A 20668-nucleotide genomic window follows, 5' to 3' on the forward strand; every position below is an offset into this window, starting at 1 on the left:
CCAAACTCCACAGATTGACTCACCATGCATTATTCCTGTGGAAAGTTTTCCAGCAACTTCTATGGTGTGGCACCTTTCTGTGGATGGCTTCCCTCAGCACCCCTGAGGAATGCTTTCCAGGGAATTCCATCTTCCTGGAACATCAGTGAACTTCATCATCCAGTGAGTCATGGCTCCACTATCTCCAACGAGGTATGAATCTCAACCTGATGATAGGAGGCAAAGTCTGGGACCTTGTTCAGATTTGTTCTTTCCTTGGGTGCTGCTATAACCAAATTGTTTAGCGTTGTGTTTTTCTTTTCCTGAGTAGATAGACCCCTCTTACTTTTAATGATCCTTTATTTTGAATGTCCTTGTCTAAATCACTGTGTGGATTCTGTGTCCTGAGTTAGCCCTGACTACTGATACATGCATATACCAATTTATGCTTTTGCCAGCAAAGTAGGTGAGATGCGGTTCCTCTACAATCAGGGTATTTTTGTTTGTTTTGTTTTTGTGCTACTGGAGATGAAATCCAGGGCCTTGCAGGCATAGGGCAAGTGACCTACCACTGAACTATGTCCCTAGCTCCTACAATCAGTTATTTTAAAAGTCCTGGTCCACCATCTACAACATCTGAATCATCTGTGTGTTTGCTTCTACTATCTGTTTGGTTTTTTTTCTTTCTTTCTTTCTGTCTCTCTTACTTATCAGTTATATTTTCATGCCTGTTCACAGATCTAGATTTTTGTTTGTTGTTGGGTTTTTGTTTTGGGTGCTGAGGATTAGACTCAGCACCTTTCACATGGTAAGCATGTACTCTACCGCTGAGGTATATCCCTATTCTTAGCTCTGTTTGTTTTTTTTTTTTTTTTTTTAATTTTGTTTTGTTTTCTTTTGAACCCAGGGGTGCTTTACCTCTGAGCTACATGCCAGTCCTTTTAATTTTTTACTTTTAGACAGGGTCTCACTAAGTTGCTAAGGGCCTTGCTATGTTGCTGAGGCTGGCCTCAACTTGCAATCCTCCTGTCTCAGCCTTCAGAGTCACTGGAATTACAGGTGTATGCCACCACATCTGATCTATTTATTTTTCATTATATGCAATCGTTGTGTATAATTTTCCCTTTATCCTCTGTTAAGCAGATGGGGATGAGGAATGATCACAGAAATATAGAACTGAACTGGATTGGGGCTGGTTTTGATTTGGAAAACTTGACTTCTATTGAGTCTTTCTGTTCCTAACATACTAATCTCATCTCACCCTATTCCTCGCATGTGCCTTTGACTGAGAACCTCACAGGTCTCTGTATCCTCAGCCTTGAGAGCTTTGCTCTTCAGGAGTTCCTGCTCCAGCAGTCCAGACTCTGTCCCTATGGGGCTTCAAGATCTGCTCACTGTCTAGAGGTGGGAGCTGCCTTTGCATTTGAGGCAGGCCCTTTTTGGGGGAAGCCTTTGTTTCCTAAGCACTGTGGGACTGTGCAAGATTTCATTCTGCTTTTAGATGCATTCCTAGGCCCAGAATTCAGCAAATGTCATGTGGAGAAAATTGGTTATGTGCGTAAGGCCCCCTGTGTTCTAATTTGTCCTCTTAGCACATGTGGCCACTAAAAGCTTTGCTGGTTCCTCCTTCCTCCATTAAAGTCCCCCTTCTGGGCAAAACTTGATCCTTAGTGAGTGCCCCAAATTGGCAAGTGTCCCGGGCAGGGGTGGGGAGGGGTGAGGGAACAGCTGGAGAACCTCATCTTATTTCATTGCAACAGGGACATTAGCCTGCTGCAACCTGTTGGCTCCTACCTAGGAGCAGAAATTTGGGGTGTTAAAACATTTTTTTTCCTTTCAAACTATTGTTTCTAGCATGCATTTCCAAAATGTTAGAGTTGACTTTTCTTTCTTGACAAGTATCTGCTATCATATCACTCCATTGAGGCTCTGGCTGTCAAAATGTGCATTTCAAACTGCAGGACACAACCCATTAGTGCAGTATGAAATTGATTTAGTATCTTTGAATGACAGTATAGAATATACTAGATCAGAGGGCATCACACATAGTCAAGATCCACCTTTTTACATGGAACGTTTGTTACACTGGTATGTCTGTGTGTGTGCTTGTGTGTGTGCACGCGCGTGCGTGTGTGTGTTTGTGTGCTCTGATTTACAATGTAAAACCTATTTATTCCTGTAGGATGCAACCCCCCAAAATGCAAAAGCCACCAATTTTAGTTTAAATGGAGGAAAAGCCAAGACAGATAAAACAAATCATCAGAAACAAACATATTGGTTGAGGATAGACAACTTTCTCAGTTTGGCTGCAAGTGGGAAGCAGACTGATTGGAAACTGCTCTCTGACTCCAGAGAGCAAGAGGGAGTCCATGTGAGGGATTAACTATAAGCATCCAGAAGCAGCCTTGTGAGGCCGTGCTCCTAAGGAGGCTGGAGGAGGAGGCAGGTACAGAGATGAGGAGGAAGGATAAAGAGAAGTGACTGAGCCAGGATTGGTTAAAGGCTTCAGAAACCGGGAAAGCAAACTGTAGTTCTTGGTACTTAATCATGGGCAGGGTCTGAGGGACCTTGTACTTGGTATAGAAGTAAAGTCACCTGAGGGTATGAACCAGCATGGGGCCGGGCAAGCTTCTTTCACTAACCTGTGGTTGGTGTTTCAGGGTCGGAAGAGACTGTGACTGGAACAAGTGCTATTTTGTTCACCTTCCTCCCGCTTCCCCAACACCAAACACATGTGACTGACCTGCCCATGGAGGCCAGCCGGCATGGCAGCAAGAGCAGTGGCTTTGTGGTCAGCAGAACCTGACTCTCAGTCCACCAACTGTGTGGGAGTGGGAGTGGGCTCACAGCCTGCTCATATGGAAAACAGGGTGGCAGGACCTTCAGGACAGGGTGGTTAGGAGGTGTGTAGACCCACCCATCACCATGTCCTGTGGCAGGCACGTCATACGTGAGTACTCAGGGACTCAGGGACCACACTGGGATCTGAAGTTCTAGAGGAAGGCTGGACCACAGTGACCTGGCTGATTCCAGCCCTGCAGTCCCCAGATCCCCCTCGGTCGCTCAGCAAACCACTAGGCACCAGCTTGAGTCTGCTCCGAGGCACTGCATTCAGCAAGCTCCCTGCAGAGGAGCAAGCACAGGACACGCTACAGTGGATGAACGACATTTGCTTTGTCACTAACTGGGGGGGTCCCACTCTGTCCAGTCCAGCAGTCTGATATTTGCCCCATTTCAGGAATTGGTTCCTGGCCCAGTGGCTGGTCTTGGATCTCAGGGCATGAAATCTGGGCCTGAGTCCTGCATGGGTTCTTGGCCAGGAATCTGGCCTTCTACCATGATTCAGACACACCTATCAGCCAAGCTGATCTGCTGGAATTTTTGGAAAGAGTTCAGTGCGTTCATGCCTCAGCGTACAGGGACTGTCTCTCCCTTCTCGGCCTAGCTAGTGCTATTTGTCCTTCCAGACCTGACTCAGTCATTGACTTTTACTTATCCCCATCTGCATCGTCGGTTAGATGCCCCTCCTCCAGGTCCCACCAACCCCCATGCCACTGACCCTGGTTGGCACTCTCTGCCCCAATGCCTGGCACTCAGTTGCTGCTATGGCAGAATTTACTTAGTGAATGAACTCTCAAACCCAGGTCTTACTTTTCTGCTCAGTTACCTGTTCTCTGAAGCCTCTGTTTGCCAGCAAGTGAGCCACATTTCAGGGGTCCAAGAGCAGAGGAAGCAGCCCAAATGGAATAGCCCATCCCCAGTCATAGCCTGCAGGGTTTAAGCTCACCCCTGGAGAAGCCCAGGTACCTGGATGTGGCTACTATTTCAGTCAACTTTTCTTCACTGGGGCCAAAAAACCTGACAGAAACAACTTAAAGAAGGAAAAGATTATTTTGGCTCATGATTTCAGAGGTTCAGTCCATAGATGGTCGATTTCATGCTTCTGGGTCCAAGGCGAAGCAGAAGATCACGACTGAAGGGCATGTTGGAGGAACGCTGCTAATTTAATGACAGCCAGGAAGCGGAGAGCAAGCTCTGCTCAACAGGGTAAAAAATAGACCCCAAAGGCATGGTTTCCTCCAGCAGTAGCCTACCTGCCTACAGTTTCCACAGAGTTAGTCCAGATCAGTGGATTGATCTGCTGATTAGGTTTCAGCTCTCATAATCTAATCATTTCACCTCTGAACATTCTTGCATCGTCTCATGCGTGAGCTTTTGGGGAACATCTCCTATCTAAACCATAACAACCATCAGCCATGAAAGTTCCATTGAAGATTTGTGTAGGAAACAGCGTGAAGACATCTTTTGAGTCTCGTGTAGATATTAATCTCGACTCTGCTAAGGGCAACAGTTGGGGACCAGGAGAGGGCCTTTCTTGATAGAAAGAGCCTATGAAGGGTTGACCTATAATCAGAATGCCCCCTGACTCCCTTCCCCAGGGCCTGCAGTGAATGGAGGGGAGAAGAAAAGGCAAGTTCAGGGCAAGGTCCAGCTAGTCAAGGTAACCCATCGCCAAGTCCCCAGTCACCTCTTTTACTTCCTAGTGCTCAGGTCAGGTACTCTTGGTGGCATCCAATCTGCTCTCCCTACCCTGGGGCCTCTTGGGGTAAACTTGACCTTGGAACAGCAGAAGGGAATGGCGACAAGGGGACCATTACTGCTCTCCCAGCTGGGGGCTGGGATGCCAGTGGGAGCCTGCATCAGACTGAGAGCCTCAGCAAGGCCTTCGGGGCACAGGACGGTGAGGTCCCCTTAGGTCTGGGTTGGAGGGAGGAACTCTCAAACTGGGAAGGGAGTGGGTTCTCTGGGTGTGTAAAGTTGGCTCCATGTCACTCACAGAATAGAACAGTTCTCAGAAATGACACTGATAACCTCGAGGTGGGCCTGGGGAAATAGCTAGTTGCTATATCCAGCATGAGAGAGGCCCTGGGCTCAATCCCCAGCACCCCACCCCCCGCCCCGTTCCCACACACCAAGCTGCCACTTAATCCCCGCTAGAATGGCTATTTAAAAAAAAAAAAAAAAAAGAGGTGAGGATGTGGAGAGTGAGACCCTCCACAGTGTTGATGGGAATGGAAAACAGGGAATGGAAAACGTGTAGCTTTGGAAAAGTCTCTTGTTTCCCCAAGGAGTAACCCATATGACCCAGCAATTTCACTCTGAGGACTTGCATGGGAATATTCATTGCAGTTTTATTCATAGTAGCCCCAAACTGGAAGCCTAAATATCCATCAACTAATATAGATAAGCAAAATGTTTTATATACATACAATAGAATATTATTTGGTCATGAAAAGGAATAAAGGACTAACCATAGGGCCATGCATATGGACCATGGAAACATCATGCTAACTGAAAGAAGCTAGTCACAAAAGACCACGTGTTGTGATTCCATTTATGGGAAATGTCCTGAATAGGCAAATCCATGGACACTGGAAAGCAGATTAGAGGTTTCCAGAGGCTGCGGGGAGGGAAGAATGAGGAGTGACTGCTCATTCGGTTATTTGGTGGTGGCGGGGGGCGGTAATTAAAACGTTCTGGAATTAGAACATAATGTTGGTTGCACAACTTTGTGAATATACTAAAAGCCATTGAATCGTATACTTGAAAAGGTGGAATCTTATGGTATATGAATTACATCTCAAAATTGTAAATGGGGCGGGGAGATGATGCGCGGTGGAGACAGCGGAACTGAAACACATGAAATCGTGCTGGAGCGTCGCCTCTCGCCATCATCCGCATGAACTTCGGGCCCTGGACCTCAGCACCCGGAGGGCCTCAGGGGAAACGCCGAGGGCTGCAGGACCTAGGGAGAAGATGGCTCGGGATCTGAAGGGGCCGCGCGCGGTTCAGGTGGTGGCGGAGAATCGCCGCGGACTGGCGAGGCGTCGGTAGGCTCCGAAGTTGGCCCGGCCGGGCGGAGATTTAAAGGCTGGAGCGCGGAAGCTTCCAAAGCGGCCGGAGCGCATTCCCCCTCGGAGTCCGCCTCGCAGCCCGCCGCCCCGCGCTGCGGGGGATCTGGGTAAGTGGGGGAGGCAGCAGTCCGGGGCCCCGCCGGTGGCCTGGCCTGCGCGCCCCGCGGGGCCCCGGACTCGGCGCGCGTCTGCGGGGGTCGGGGCGCACGCGGGGGCGGCGGGGCCTCGCGGCGTGGCCCGGCTCCCCCGGCGCCCGCGGTGGCGCTCTATTTTTAGCAGGCGCTGTTGCAATATAAGGAATGCGCGGCGCGCCAGGCGCTCCGGGCGCGCGAGGGCTGCGCGGTCGCTTTAAGGAGGCGCCGGGGCGGGGACCGGCCAGGGCGGCCGGCGGGCGGGCTGGCTGGCCGGGAGCCGTCAGTCCAGCTGCCGCGGGGCCGGCGGGCGCGGCGCTGCCTCCTCCCGGGCACGACCGCGGAGGAGGCGGCCTGCGGGCCAGAGCCGAGCCGGGGCCGGAGCGCGAGGTGAGTGGTCGCCAGCCTGGGAGGGGCGGGGGCCGGCCGCGCCGTCCGCGGCCTCGGCGTGCGCTTTGTTCCGGGGCGGGAGGTGTGGCCGCCCCCTGGCTCCGCAGCGCTCTGCACGCGCCGGCTGCGTCCTGGGACTGGCTGTGCGTGGCCTTTTGCCCCCATCGCCGGCTGCCGCGTAGCGGAGTGCGATCGAGAGATCGGTCCCCCACCAAGACCCTGGAGGGGAGGGCCTGCTCCCTGCTCAGGGACCTTCCACGGTAATTACCCCGGGGTTCCTCGGAGGGGAGGTGGACGGCGGGGCTGGGGTGGGGGGCTCTGTCCCCGCTTTAAAATGGCGTTAACGAGGACGGGGATCCTCCCGGAGAGTTGTCAAATTCATCTGAATTATAAAAAGCTGCCTCTGTATAAACAACTCCTAACTGTGCCCGGGTTCGGGGAGGTGGGGCTCCGGTCACAACCGAGGCCTGGGCTCCTGCATGGAACTGATGCGGCAGGGTCCCCACCGTGTGTCCAGGCACAGTGCCAACTCCTCCCCCGCGAGAAAGAGTGACAACCCAGAGTGGTCAGTGGGGTGTGGGAGCGCTTAGGAGTCCGCACTCCAGTATGGGAGGTCAGGGGAGGCCTCCTAGAGGAGGTGATGCCTGGCAGCAGCACGGCGACACTCTGGACACCCAGTTAGACCCCAGATGGAGCCAAAGTGCAGTCTGGAGAGGGGGACAAAGACCACTTCACCGGGGCTTTGATCAGAGCTCTGGGATTGTCCCTTCTGCTTCATGGGCCCCTGCTGGTGTAAAACCTCATTGGGCCAAGTGGTTCTTGCTCCTCCAGGACTCACACTCTGTCCTGGACCAGACCAGAGAGGGTGACTGATGAGGCTTGCAATTAAAGTCTCCAGAGGTTTGCCTGGCAGCAGGAGTAAGCAGATCAGACTTGAAAGCCTGAAGTGTCCACTGTAATAACAGCAGGACTTACAAGGACCAGACGCTTGAGGTGGACTTGCTCATCATTTTACAGTACACCTCCAGAAAGATTTTATTATGATCCTCGTGTGCAAATGGTGAAATTGGGGCCAGAAAGAATCAGCGATTTCCCCAAGATCATATCTAAGTCCACGCTTTTGACCACATGTCTGTTCTGGCCCCTGCTGTGAAAGTCTAGCTGTGCTGGGCTCGAATGCACTGGTGCAGACTAGGTTATGCATTTGTAATGCAGCCTTCTCTGCAGACACACACTGGTGGGTTCAAGTGTGAGGTAGTGGCTGTGTGTAATATTAGTGACTGACACGTGTCAAAGCTCAGCAGTGAACAAAGCACTTTCACAGAGACAGATCTTAGAGTTTCTTCTGCTTCTTTTCCCCGGGAAGAAACTTGAGCTGCTAACATTTTATAAACCTCCCAATTTCCTGTAAGTCGCATGGCCCTGCTGACTGGGGCTGAATGTTTTGGGCTATGGTTTTCACCCGTGGGTTTGTTCACACTGCCCAGCGGCCACTTAACATCTCAGTCTGTGGTTTATGGTGTAGTTTGGTCTTTCTCTGCCAAGGGTGGGGGTTCCAAGTTCTACCAGCGCCTTTGGGGGGCGGGGAAGGTGTTGAGCAAGCCCAGTCCTCTGGTAGAAACTACCCCTTGCCCCCCCCCATGTGACCTTGTGATTCCCTTATGCAAAAGGGAGGTGGTCAAGGTCCCCTGGGGAGGCAGCTTACTACCTTTCAAGGTTGTTATCTTTGTTCCTGCATGCAGCAGATTCTGTTTTCCAATTCTCATGTTTTTTGCTATATGAGACTTTTTTTGTGACAGGTATTATTTTAGTATTAGCTCTAGTCACAGGTATTTTACACTTTCTTATAAAGTGAAAAGTCTGGGATTGGTTTTTTTTTTTTAATTTTTTTTTAGTTGTAGTTGGACACAATACTTATTATTTATTTTTTTTAATGTAGTGCTGAGGATTGAACCCAGTACCTCACATGTGCTAGGCAAGTGTTCTACCAACTGAGCCACAACCCAGCCCCCTGGAGTTGGTTTCTGAGCTCCAGTGATCACCTGGACTAGGAAGAATTGCAGGCTCTGATAAATTGAGATTCTGGGGTGACTTGTCCTGACATCAGTCAGAATCACGATTTTGACCAACCTTTTGTGTCTAGTGAGTTCTCAGGGAAATGTGACCTCCAATTCTGTATTTTTTTAACCTGGTTTAATCATTGTAATTTGTTCTACCAATGAAATGCTCTGAACAGAAAGTGCCTTCCTGAAAGTGATAGAAGACATATCTGCTCAGAAGCACTGTGTAGTTTGTACAAGCCATACTCACATGAACTAAGTGGGAACAGGTTCCTATGTGAAGCTGGAATGTTCTCAAGTGTCCAGAGGGTGTGCATTGAGTTCCAGAAGCTTTAGACCTGCCAGGCCTAGGCAGGCCTGGACCAGCTGTGAGGTAGTTACCTTTGTCTGGGGATGGGAAAAAAGAAGGATCTGGGTGAGTTCTCTGTGACCTGGAGCATCTGGCAGGTACCCTTTTTCTGGGGACTGAGCAGAGAATTAAGCTTGGAGAGGAATTCTTTTGGTGACCTATCCTCATGGTCTTAAGACAATGCCTCTGGGCTTTGTGTCCTGAATCAGTGGGGATGCTTTTGGCTGCAAGTAACAGAACTCAAATAGCAGTAGGTTAAACAGAGCTCAGATCACCCAAACATGCTTTCAGCTCTTATGAGGTCACTATGTACTTCTGGCAAGTTCTTGCATGGGATAGATAGCCATGAATAGCTGTAGATAGCTGAGGGTGAGTTTTAGATTTTTATGTTCTTAAATCACTGTCTTTTTAATATGCTAATGAGAGGTCCAGAAAAAAATTGTTTTATGTGCAAAGTTGGGTATATAATTAAAGGGATTCATAGAACTCTGAAAATGATCCCTGGATCCCATGTTGACCACCCCTGGTCTAAACCATGTTGCTTTACTAGTGTTTACTGAGGACCTGCTCAATAAGCCAGCCAGGCCAGCCAGCACGCCATCCAGGGCAGACTGAGAAGGCAAGGTGGGTATTGGGTACACAGAGTGGTGTGGTTATCATTGCCCGGCCTGGGGTAAAGTCTGTGAGCTCTGTGGTTGGACTTCAGAAGGCATAACTGATGTGGTGGGGAATGACGGAAGGCTGTGTTGTGCTCCTGGGCACCTGCCCTGTAATCCACGGTGCCTGTCTCTTGTCTCCCAGGGAGCATTCCTGCCACACGTGAGGAGTTTGGTTAGATCTATTCCCAGAGGTCCCTAGCCCTCCTTGGCCTGGCCCCCACCACAGGGCTTTTATCCAGCCAGTGTGATCCCAGGCTGCTTTCTGCAGGCATTGCTCTTGTGGGAGTGGTGAAGCAGCCATGTGAATGTAGCTTCTTACTGTCCCTAATATTAATGTCCTTTCCTATTCTTGGCAGCTTCACTAGATGGGGCCTGCTGATGGCCAGATGGCCAAATGACAATGTGGGTCATCACCAGTTGCTGAGTTGACATTCTGGGGCTTAGAAGGGCATATTCTCTGTCAAGAGGGCCAGGCAGCAGGCTTCCCACGGGTGAAGCATCACAATTTACATATGATTTGTTCTGCTAGCGAGATCTCGGACAGCGCCAAGACAAGGATGGATGTGGCTGTGCCGGTGGAATGGTAGAGTGGAGGGGGTGGGATGGAGAGTCAGCTCTGCGCTCTACTCCTGGTCCTCTGGGACTGTCTAGAGGGCTTGGGTGGGGCATGTGTTGTGCTGCATGGGCCCAGGCTCCATCTGTGACTTCTCTGCCTGGCCCTCAGGGTTGTCATGGGGATTCGATGAAATACACAGATGAAATATGGTGAGAGACCAGAAAGGACGCTGCGGATGCCGAGCATTATCAGTATTCAAGCAAAACCTCAGATAGCAGAATCCTCCACCCGACAGGGCCGGGAGCGTGTTTAGTCTGGACTCACACCAGCAGAGCACATCGCTCATGGTGAGGGGCAGAGGGTTCTGCGGGACACAGACGGCACCTTCCATCTTAAAGGTTACATACTTGTTTATATGTATTATATAAAAGGATCACATCAAACCGGTCTTTAAGTGAATATTTTATTCATATTAAGGCTGAAGAGCATGCTTTTTGAAAGTGTGGTGATTTGAAGATAAGGATTAATAACAGTAGTGGACAAATATGGCCAGAATGGGAAAGTGACCCTCTGAGCCAAGACTAGGAAACTGTCAACAGCTACCAGGGATGGGGCTTTGTCTGCAGGTGGGCTCTTCTAGAGATGGGGCTCCTGCTGCCCTTCAAGTCAGTCCATTCTCCTTAGGGCCCGCTCATCCTTGGAAAGTTCTTTCTTTTCTCCCCTTAGCCTATCCCACACGAACCTTTGACAGTCTTGCTTTTCTCCAGCATGAGCAGATTACTTTCTTCAACTTCTCAAACTGCATTGTTTGAAGACAGCTTCTTTGTGTCACCTTCCTCCCTTCCTCTCTTCCTCTCTCCCTCCCATCCAGCCACCCAGGCATCTTTCTTTCAGCTTAGACTTGTGGACTTTCCCTCTGCTGTACTCCTTACACTCACCAGCGCTAAGCCTCACAAGTTTTTCCAGATGCCATTAGCTTTTTATGGATGAGAAAACTGAGGCTTAGGGAGTTAGGCAGGGCCGCACGGTCATCGCCTAAGAGAAACTGAGGCAGGAAAGAGTCTGACTAAGTTTTGTGTGGAAGCATGTGCTCCTCTGCTGTACCTGCTGTCCCCAGGCCTAGAGGCTCAGTCCTTTCTCTGCTGGTGCTGAGGGTCTGATATACATAATCAGTGCTACCAGGGGCCAAGGGTCCCTGAGGAGAGAGGTCACGCGGGCTGTGCGGAAAGTGAGGCAGTGTAAGTCACAGAGGTGTAGCCCTGCTGATTGGCAAAGGAGGCAGAGAGAGGGCCGCCAGTCATCTCCAACTCTCCCTAACCCTGTATTCAACCTATGAACCTCTAAATCACAGTGTACTTTAATTTAGTTACTTTTTTTTTTTTTTTTCCTGGTAGGGGGATTGAATCCAGGGGCATTCTATCGTCGAGCTACATCCTCAGTCCATTTTAGTTTTTATTTTGAGACTGGGTCTCATTAAGTGCCCAAGCTGGCCTCAAGCTTGCTATCCTCCTGCCTCAGACTCCTGAGTTGCTGGCATTATGGGCATGTATCACTGTACCCAGCATTTTCTCTTTTTAATTTTGAAAAGTAAAAAAAGAAACATCATGTCAACAAAGAAACAGCAAGCACCCCTTACCCAGAATGAGTGGCTGTGACCATCTTGTCTGTACTTGATCTTTCCCACGGTGGGCAGGACTTAGAACAGATCCCTCATCATTTGTCCTGACTGGTTTGGGCCCATCTTGAGCCTGGGGTGGGCTTTGGGAGCCTCACCCTGAGTTTCCATGTATTGGTTCTCTCCTGTGTCATCAGGTGCCCAGCTAATCCACTGGAAATGCCTGCTGGCCTCCATGGAGGCCGTACATAGATGCTCCTTTCATCACCTCTGACCACACTGAGGAGTGAGATAAATGTGCATTTTTGGCTTTGACCTTTGAAGATGTTCCTCCACCATCACAGACACCTGCCTTGACTGTTGCAGGTCGCATGGCACAGTTTAGTCACAGCTGCCCCAATTGAGCTGTAATTTAGAGGGAAGGTGGCAGGTGTACTTGGGAGAGACAGAGAACATGCAATTCTATTTTTAAGACTGATGACGATTTGTTCAGCAGCCTGTCTTAAACAATCTTTGACAAAATACATTTTGTATTGTAAAGTATGGAACTACTTTTAGAGGAGGGGGACTAAGTCCACAGGGTACTTTCTAATCCCCAGGGTGACCGGTTCCAGCTCTTCCTTAGGAACAGACCCCAGGTGCCCCATGCTGGGGCAGAATAGTTGGCTCCCAAGTCAGAGGGTGGATGCTCCCTGTGATGACAGGAAGCATCTTCTCCCCCAGCTGTTCTCAGCCTTCTCCCCACCATGAGTAGATTCCGGAGGCTGGTGTGATCCCATTTGCATGTAGCTTGAGCTTGAGTTAGAACAGTCAGCAAAGCTCTGCTTTTTAAAGCTGTGCAGTGAAGATCTAGACATTTCTGGAAAGGCCTTCCTCACCAGCCAGAATCCTTTTTCATCGAGTCATAACGGGGGGCTGAGGTTTAAGCTAGTTTCTGAATACACACTGGGGACCCAAGGTGGTCCCCAGGTCCTCTTTATTAAGTGGGGAGGATGAGGTGAAGTGCTTTCCATCCTTGAGTTGTCAGCAAGGAATTGCACCTCTGGGTTCTTCTCCCTCTGATGGAGATGCTGCCAAAGTCAGCAAGAAGGACTCACAGAAGTGGTACCCATGAAAGCAGTTAGAGGCATAAAACCAGGTCCTATTTGATCATACAGAAATATACTTATGTCTTGTACTTACAAGCCCACTTTCTAAAAGAAAGTTCAAGTTTACGAATACCCTGCTGTAAGTCCTGTGTGGTAGGCTGTCCTCAGTATTCCAGATACTGGATGGAAAGTACTGATAGGCACATGGACCTGTGTGGAGATTGCTAGAAGTGTGGTAGAGTTTGGGAGGGCCACTCACTCCTGCAGGAGCTGGTCATTTGGGGATAGTTTGGGGACAAGTTCTTGCCTCCCCAAACCATTATATTCATTTCAAAAGCAAAATTAATTTTAATTCCATTTATTATTATTTTTCTCTTAGTCTCTCTTAGAGTTCCGACATACCTTCTGGGAAATTCTCTCTTTTTAGATAACCCACAATTCACCTCTTCATGTTTTAACTGGAAACAGAGACCCTGAGGAGGAGATAGAGGCAAATGCATCTTTCTCAGCCAGTACCATTCCCTCACGAGTCAGGCCAGAAACCCAAAATAGCCTCTCTCATGTTCTTCTTTCAATGCCTGCTTTATTGTAACCGGAGATGAGGGAAGAAGGGTGGAGATGCTGTCCCAAAGCCTCGGGGGCACATATATTAAAAAGCCTCGTGAGAGATGCCTCCTGGGCCTTCCGTGCACCTCTGCATTCCTCAGGTTGAGGTTCCTGGAGGAGCTGAAGGCCTAGCGCTCCTCACACCTGGCCCCTCTCCCCTCCCGGGGTCAGGCTCCCAGAGCCCGGCCGTTGGCACCCCCAGGCATCCCAGGCCAGTGGCCTCAGCTTTCACGTCCACCTCCACTCACTGACCCCCAGCCCCACCCACCCTCAGTGGACAGCCGCCTGAGTCCACTTATCTGGGCCTGGGTGGGTGTTTCCTGCATGTTTGAGATTTTATGGAGGAAATCAAAATAAAGAAACAAAGCCTTTGTTTTATTTCTGGACTCCAACTGGGGATGGCTGGAGGGATGGAAAGGGGCAGCAGGAGCTGGTCACTTGGCACTTCAACAAAATAGTCATTCTAATAGAGCATTTCACAGGGACTTTTCTATTTAGGGTTGGTGTGGGCGAGTAGGAAAGATGGACGGAGGGCTGAGATCCATCTGTGTGGGGAAGAAGAGGTGGGGATCCACGGCCCCAAGCACAGTCTGGGGCAGAGCTCGGTGTCCAGGCAGGGGTCTGGGACCTCCCAGCTGGGCTGGGGAGTTGGCAGCCTGGGGCGCCCTAGGCTCTCTCCGTCCTCCCTTCCTGGGAGTGTTTGCTCCACTCCCTGTTTTATGACTCATCTTGAGTGAGTCCCCCACTCCTTGAGCCTCCTTTCCATACCCAGAGAGGGGAGTGTCCCCACTGTCCTCTGTCCCCCTTTCTTCTCTAGTCAGTTACATGGTCGGGTTTGCATTTGCCACCACTGTCTTGTGTTCTAGGCTTTCTCCAGGGGTTTAAAAGAAAGGAGGTTGCCTGTGGCTTAGAACAGGGCAGAAGTTAAAATCCAGTGTCAGAAATCCTCCCTTTGTGTGGTCACACCCAACCAATTTCGCCCTGGCTGTCCCTCCCCTCAAACTTACTTTACTACCATTTTCCAGAGACCAGTTTTCCTGGACACTTACCCCCAGACCTTCTGAAAACTCCAACTTTCCATTGCAGAGGAACGATGACATCTATCTTGGACTAGGCTAGCAATTTTTTACCCTATTTTTAATCTGGAGAGGGTCATTAAAGAGTTTGTCTAAACAAGAATTATGTACCCTAGAATTACAGTAAGAACCAGAAACTATGGAGTGATTGTCGTCATTATTAACAGATCAGATTCTTAAGCTGGGCCTTCAAACCTGTGCTTTCCCATTAGAACATTTTGCAGAGTAGCTGTGAGGATTAGAGATGATAGAGGCCAATAAATATTTATTGAGCACCTCTGTGCCAGCCACATGCTGGCTACTGACAACCTAAGATACATTACCTCATAAACAACTAAGCATTAAGTACCATCATGCAGTGTGCTGTCAAGGCAAACTGGATGCTTGTGGAGAACATGACAGTAATCTCACCGAGTCTGGGATGAGGTGGGGTTCAGGGAAGCATAGGTAAGGTGCTTAGCATGGGTCAGGGCTTAGGAAACAGGCATTTTACATATCAATCTGGGCCACAGGATTCAACCTGGATCCACATCCCACTGGTTGCTGCTGCCACCCACCAACAGTTTTGCAGACGAGTGTTTAATTAGCCTGAGGTTTTGCAGCTAGCAGAGAGGCAGATGATTTTTAATGATGACTTTTAATGAAAGCGCTGTATGTACACAGCAGGGCATGGGAACCTGGCCCCAGCTGGTACAGACCTTTGGGTGAGCCCGCCTATGGCCTGTCAGCTCTGCCCTCTTCCATGCCACAGCTGCCTGGCCTGGCCAGCCTGGTTTGGAGAGCAGAAGAAACACAGCAGCCCTTTAGAGCTTGAGGAGTGAGGTATAAAAGGTGGCCTCAATCCTGGGTGGGGAAGGGCCTCTGAGAAGCCATCCACCCTGGCTCGAAGCTGTCCTGCTCTGTAGGCCTTCGGCAGAGAAGATCCCGCACCTCCCCTGCTGCTCGTCGCCATGCCTGACTCGTACTCAGGAAGTTTCTCTTTTATTTGGCCTCAGTCGGGCTCTCTGCAGTCTGGTTACTCTTTTAAAATGGAGATTGGATCACCTCACCCCACCTCAGGGAAAAGCCTGGACCATTTCTTTTGATTAAGCAGAAATAAAGTTCACATTCTTCATTAATGGTGTTTAGTATTTTGAATATGAATGATGAGAGCAAATCCCAGCCAGGGTCCTCTTTGAGGTGCCTTTTGCTCTCCACTGCCCTAGGTCTGACACACTGCTGGGCGGGTGGGCTGTGTGCCCTCCCCCTGGAGAACACTCCTCTGGAAATTTTCCTTTGGCCTGAACATCCCCTGCTGCTGCTCCTCAGGGTCACTTCCACTTCCTTTCATCTCAGCTGCTCTCCAGCCAAAGCCAGGCCAGGCCAAGACAGCAAGAAGGTTGTCTGCCTGGGGACAGCCACCCCACTGGTTGTGTGCAGCTCAGAAAGGCCAAGGTGGCAGCTAGTGACCTGGGCTTGGGCCACCCATAAGGCCCGGGGGTCATCTGTTTGCTTTGTACAATGTATGAAACTTTTAAATTGATGGCTGGTATTTTAAAATTTGGTCTACACATAACTCAAATTTATGGATACTTTTTAAAACTATCTGGTAGTTTGTGGCAGATAGTCTTTGGTTGCTGTAGTCAACTGGTGCAGGCTCTTAGGGGGCCCACAGACAGAGAGGACGAGGTCCAGTCCTCAGCGCCCTGTCCTGCTCTAGCTGAGGACTCTGACAGTGAAGCAGCACCCAGGTCCTGGCTCTGAGGGGCGGCAGAGGGGGCACTTTCCAGAGGAGGCACAGTGGCTCTGAGGCCAGCCAGAGCTTGGTGGTCAGGCCTCAGATGGACGTGTGTGGCCTTGGACAAAGGGCAGAACTCTGTATCCTTCAGGGTTCTTGGGGCTAACAGTGTCTTCTTGGCAAGGTGTGTGAGTTGTGAAGGGGAGTGATGGCTGCCACCTGGCACCTGGCTGCACCTGCCTGGCATTCCATAGACAGAGGCAAGGAAGGAAGCTCCAGGAGGAAGCCGAGGGCCCAGTGGAAGGAGGACTTCTGGGGCTCAGTTCAAAACATCCTGGGGAAGTTGAGGCACTCTATCTCCCCAGCCCAAGGCACTCCTTATGATGGCTGGCTTTCTAGGCAAAACCGGCAGAGAGCACTCACCGGCAGACTGCGCGGACAGAGTCTGGAGCCTGGCAACTGAGTGCCATCCTTGAAGACACTCTGCTAGGGCAGCAGGAGCAGAGACCACACATGGGGTGGCAGGAGCTGCAGGCACCCCTGGGCAAGTTTTCTGGGAGCACCCAGGACCTGGGGAGAGTTGAAGTGGGGGATGGGGGGGACAGTGCCAGGGGCGGGGCCCAGGCCAAGGGCAGACACCACACTGAGTGGGTGAGCGTGCTGAACTCTGACCTTGAATTTAAAGTAAAGGGTTGAAATAAACAGAAAGGAAGAGGGAGTCAGGGCAGAAAGGTGGGAAAGAGGCCTGTGAAGCCGGTTTGTGCAGGGCTGAGCCTGAGCAGCCCAAGATGGGGCAGCCAGCAGAGGGGTCACCCCAGCCAGAATGGGGACAGCAGGACTGCAGCCTGCTGGGCCACAGGCCTGCAGGGCCCTCAGGGTGGGTGCGCCCAGAGTGTGTGGAGCCAGCCGTCCCATAGGGTGACCGCTAGCATGACCTTCCCAGTCACAAGCAGATTCCTGTGGAGGGCTGTGGAAGTTCTCCTTAGCTGCAGGTATGGCTGCCCCAAGACTAGGAAAATATTAATAGACCTCCAGGGACTGAGAATAAGGTTTAAAAATAAAGCCACTTTCTCCTTTCTCGCTTCAGCTGCCACCCAAGGAAACATGAGCCTGTGGGCAGCCTGCCCTCACAGAGCCCACGCTCCACAGGACAGGAGACCCTGTCTCTCCCCCTAGATTGAGACCCCTCCTTGTCCTCCGTGAGGCTCAGGGACACACACAGTGGAGGCAGGGCTGGGACCCTAGAGGCCCGGTGGCTGGTACTCCTGTGAGCCAGCCATGCCAGTGAGGCCTCCTGTTCTGAGGCTGTGTGGACCCTGACACTGAGGCCCCTAATAACCCCTCCGTCCTGAGAGCCCTTAGACCCACCAGGCCTGTGGATAAGCTGAGTGGTGAGCAGGACGCGGTTTTAGTCTTGCCACCTGCTGGGTCTCAGGGCCAAATCCCAGCTTCCCCCTTTACTAATCTGTGCCTTTTGGGCAAATGCCTTGGCATCTCCAGCTCTGCCCACCACTGATGAAATGGGCAACACAGCTCCTGCTGTATGACAGCTGGCCCTCATCTGGGTCACCTGCCTCTGCTCCCCCAACCCCCAACCTCCTAGCCCTTTTGTCCCCTCTCCTTTGAGCTTCTAGAGCATCGTAAATTTGTACTGTGCCATTAGTCTAGTCTCCTTGCATCTCTGCTGGGATTCTCCTACTGGCTAACTTCCCTGAGGGCAGCCAAAAAACTTGTTGGGGCCCTGCTTGGTTGGGCAGCTGTCCAGCAAGCCTGCATTGAGCTTCCATGATGGCCTGTGGTTAGGGAAGGGTCCTGGGGCCTCCAGTCCCTCACCTGTTAGCCCCGCATCCTTGGCCACCTGTTCCTTTGTCATTGAGTTCTTCTTAAGCAGCTCACTGTGCTTAGTGTAGGGATGCAAAGATTCCCGAGTTTTCAGGAAGCCAACAGTAACCTCCTGCCCTGCCACCCTTACCCTGCCCGCATCCCCTCTGCTGTGCACACACCCACATCCCACGATCAGTTGCAGTACCCAGTGCCTTCTGGGTTTTTAACACCTGTGATTGATATTTTGCAGCTTCTCTTCCACATCTGGGACACACTTGTCATAGGGTTTGCCTGGCTAATACCTACTTGGCCTCCAAGACTCCATTCTGGCATTATCTGTACCAGGAGGGCTTCCCCAATGTCCCCAGGCTGGGTGAGCTGTCCCCAACTCCTGGGCTCCCACATTATAGAGCCCTCTGTCACCTTGCTCTGCCTCCCACCACACTATGAGCCCCAAGGGCTGGGCTGGGCTCAGGCTTCTTCATCCTGGCATCCCCAGTTCCTAGGACCCGGTGACCCAGAGGTGCTCTGGGGTACCGACTGGGGGTGTCAGTCCACAGGGTGAATGGGTGTGTGTCTGTAGAGGAGGGTGGCTTCCATTGGTTCCTGTCCCTTTCCTGGGTTGCTCCTCCAGATCAGGTAAAACCAAGCCCATCCTTTTGTCCTGTGACCTGTCAGCCTCTTTCTCTTCTAAGACTATATATATACCCCACAAGCCACAAGGCACAGAGAGGGCCAGGTTTCCTGCTGCAGAACACTTTAGGACTTAAGGACTGGATAGAGACACCTGGTTTCATGTCAAGTTCACTAGCAGTTTGGTATCTTTCCCGCGCTCTACAGCAAGCAAGCATCTCCTTTGTACTTGGGGACATACAGAAGAAGTCATGGCTCCTGACTGTGCAAAACTTACCTCTCAGCCATTGTTCAGTCAACAAGCACCTGGGGGCTTGCTGTCCTAGGAATCAGCACCAGGCTGAAACATGGGAGCCACCTTCAAAGGCAGATTGGGAGCTGAAGCCAGGTCACAGTTGGTGGGAGAACCTTCCAGGGAGAGTGGTGTGCTGAGATGTGTCAAGCTGTTCTCTGTGGGACAGTTTGGAGGGAGCTCCAGAAATTCAGGAAGGACTTTGGAGCAGCAGGGCTTCCTGCAGGAGAGGCTTGGGATGGATCTTGAAGGATGCTGGTGTTGGATCAAGCAAATAAATGTCCCCTTTCATCCCACCATGAGACAAATGCTGCTACTGCCTCACTTGTACAGAAGATAAGCAACCTGCGTGAGGTTACAGCTCAAGCTCCAGGTGAGCAACCAGCCCACAATTGAGCAGGGAACAGCTCTTGTGTAGGGTGGGCTGCTGGCTGTGGCTCTGGAACCACACTGGGTGGTTTCAGATCCTGTCATTGCCCCTTTCCAGCTGGGCAACCTTAGAAAAGGTATTTTACTTCTCTGTGCTCCAGTTTCTTCAGCTGTGAAATGGGGATAATCAAAGCCCCTGCCTGATAGGGTTTGTGAGAATGAGATGAGTTAATTAAGTGGTAAAATCTTCCAGCAGCACCAGACACAGGCTTCCCTGCTGTTTTAACACAATCGCTGGTGGCCTGGCTGTGGCAGGTGGTTTCTGCAAATACTCAGGGACTCAGTGCTGGCAGATGGCGAGGCCAGGCCCTGCCCAGGAGGGCCCTGTCTCTTGTGGAAAAGACCCAAGTGTTAATAGTTGTGATATAAGAGGCACATGGTCCTGGGGGAGAGGAGAGAGGGAGGGCTGTAAGGCTGAGGACATTGTGGCTCTCCCCTGGCCTGCTTCAAGTGTCGGCCTTGGTCTGGACCTCTGGGGCTCCTGGGATCATTTCTGCTCTGCTGCCAGTAGGTGTGATCCTGGCAGGGGAGATGGGTTTAAAAAGCAAAAAGAAAAGAAAAAATCAGGAACTATGGGTTGAAAGGGAACCTGAGTGCTAGCATTCTCTAGGGATGACCAGGCAGGCTGTCCCCAAAGCCCTGAGCCCTTCCCAAGGAAAAGGATGGCTACTCAGTGGGTGGGAGGGAATAAGAAGGCAGAGCTTAGATCTGGGATGGTAAACAAGTTTGCTTTTGTGCCAGTCACCCCGTTCTCTCAGCCAGGAGTGCTGTGTTGATAAGGATTCTAAGGCTGAGCAAGCAAGAGGCCCCAGGTGAGGCCTGCCATGGCCCTGGGAATGGGGAGGGGCTGTGCCCACGCCCCACACTTGCCATCTAGACGCCGTGTTTAAGGTCTTTGCAGCACAAGATAGCATACATGGCTGGTTGGGTGCTTGCCTTCAGACCGGAGTGAGCCGAATACATTGGGGGCTTCATGGAGGTGTTGAGAGGTCTAATGACAGTGTTGGGCTGGGATGAGCGAGATATGAAACACAGGGCTGGGGCAAAGTCTTGGGGAGGGCAGAGTGAACCATTAAGAGATGCCAAGTGGCCTGGGCCCCTGGAGGGTAGAACACCATTTACGCCCAACCTGCAGGTCAGTGACTCTGGGGAAGCTGCCCATTTCTGGGAATTGTGCAGAAGGGAGGGGCAGCTCCTGGAATGTACAGCCATTTCCTCCACGTGGGCTGGGTTACTGCCCCCAGCGTGCCCTCATCCCCCAGAGCTGGGCACACCCAGACATCATGAAGATGAGATCTGCTTCCCAGGACTGACTTAGCTCCATGTGAATTTACTCTCTCAGCCTTACT

At 51.1% G+C, this 20668-nt stretch overlaps 1 protein-coding gene across 2 annotated transcripts in view; it reads left to right on the forward strand.

Annotated features, from left to right (window-relative positions):
* Positions 1–6241: 6241 nt before the first annotated feature.
* MRAS (muscle RAS oncogene homolog) overlaps positions 6242–20668 on the forward strand; it is a 52189-nt gene continuing 37762 nt past the window's right edge. Inside the window, exon 1 of one of the 2 annotated variants that reach the window (XM_079156051.1) lies at positions 6242–6415. The gene's annotated coding sequence lies outside the window, so the exon portion shown is untranslated. Of the gene's footprint in view, positions 6416–6461; positions 6676–20668 lie in introns of those variants that run through there. The other variant, XM_079156052.1, reaches the window with a different exon arrangement.

This window comes from Sciurus vulgaris (genome assembly GCF_902686455.1).
Source record: "Sciurus vulgaris genome assembly, chromosome: 10".
Classification (NCBI taxonomy): Eukaryota; Metazoa; Chordata; class Mammalia; order Rodentia; family Sciuridae; genus Sciurus; species Sciurus vulgaris.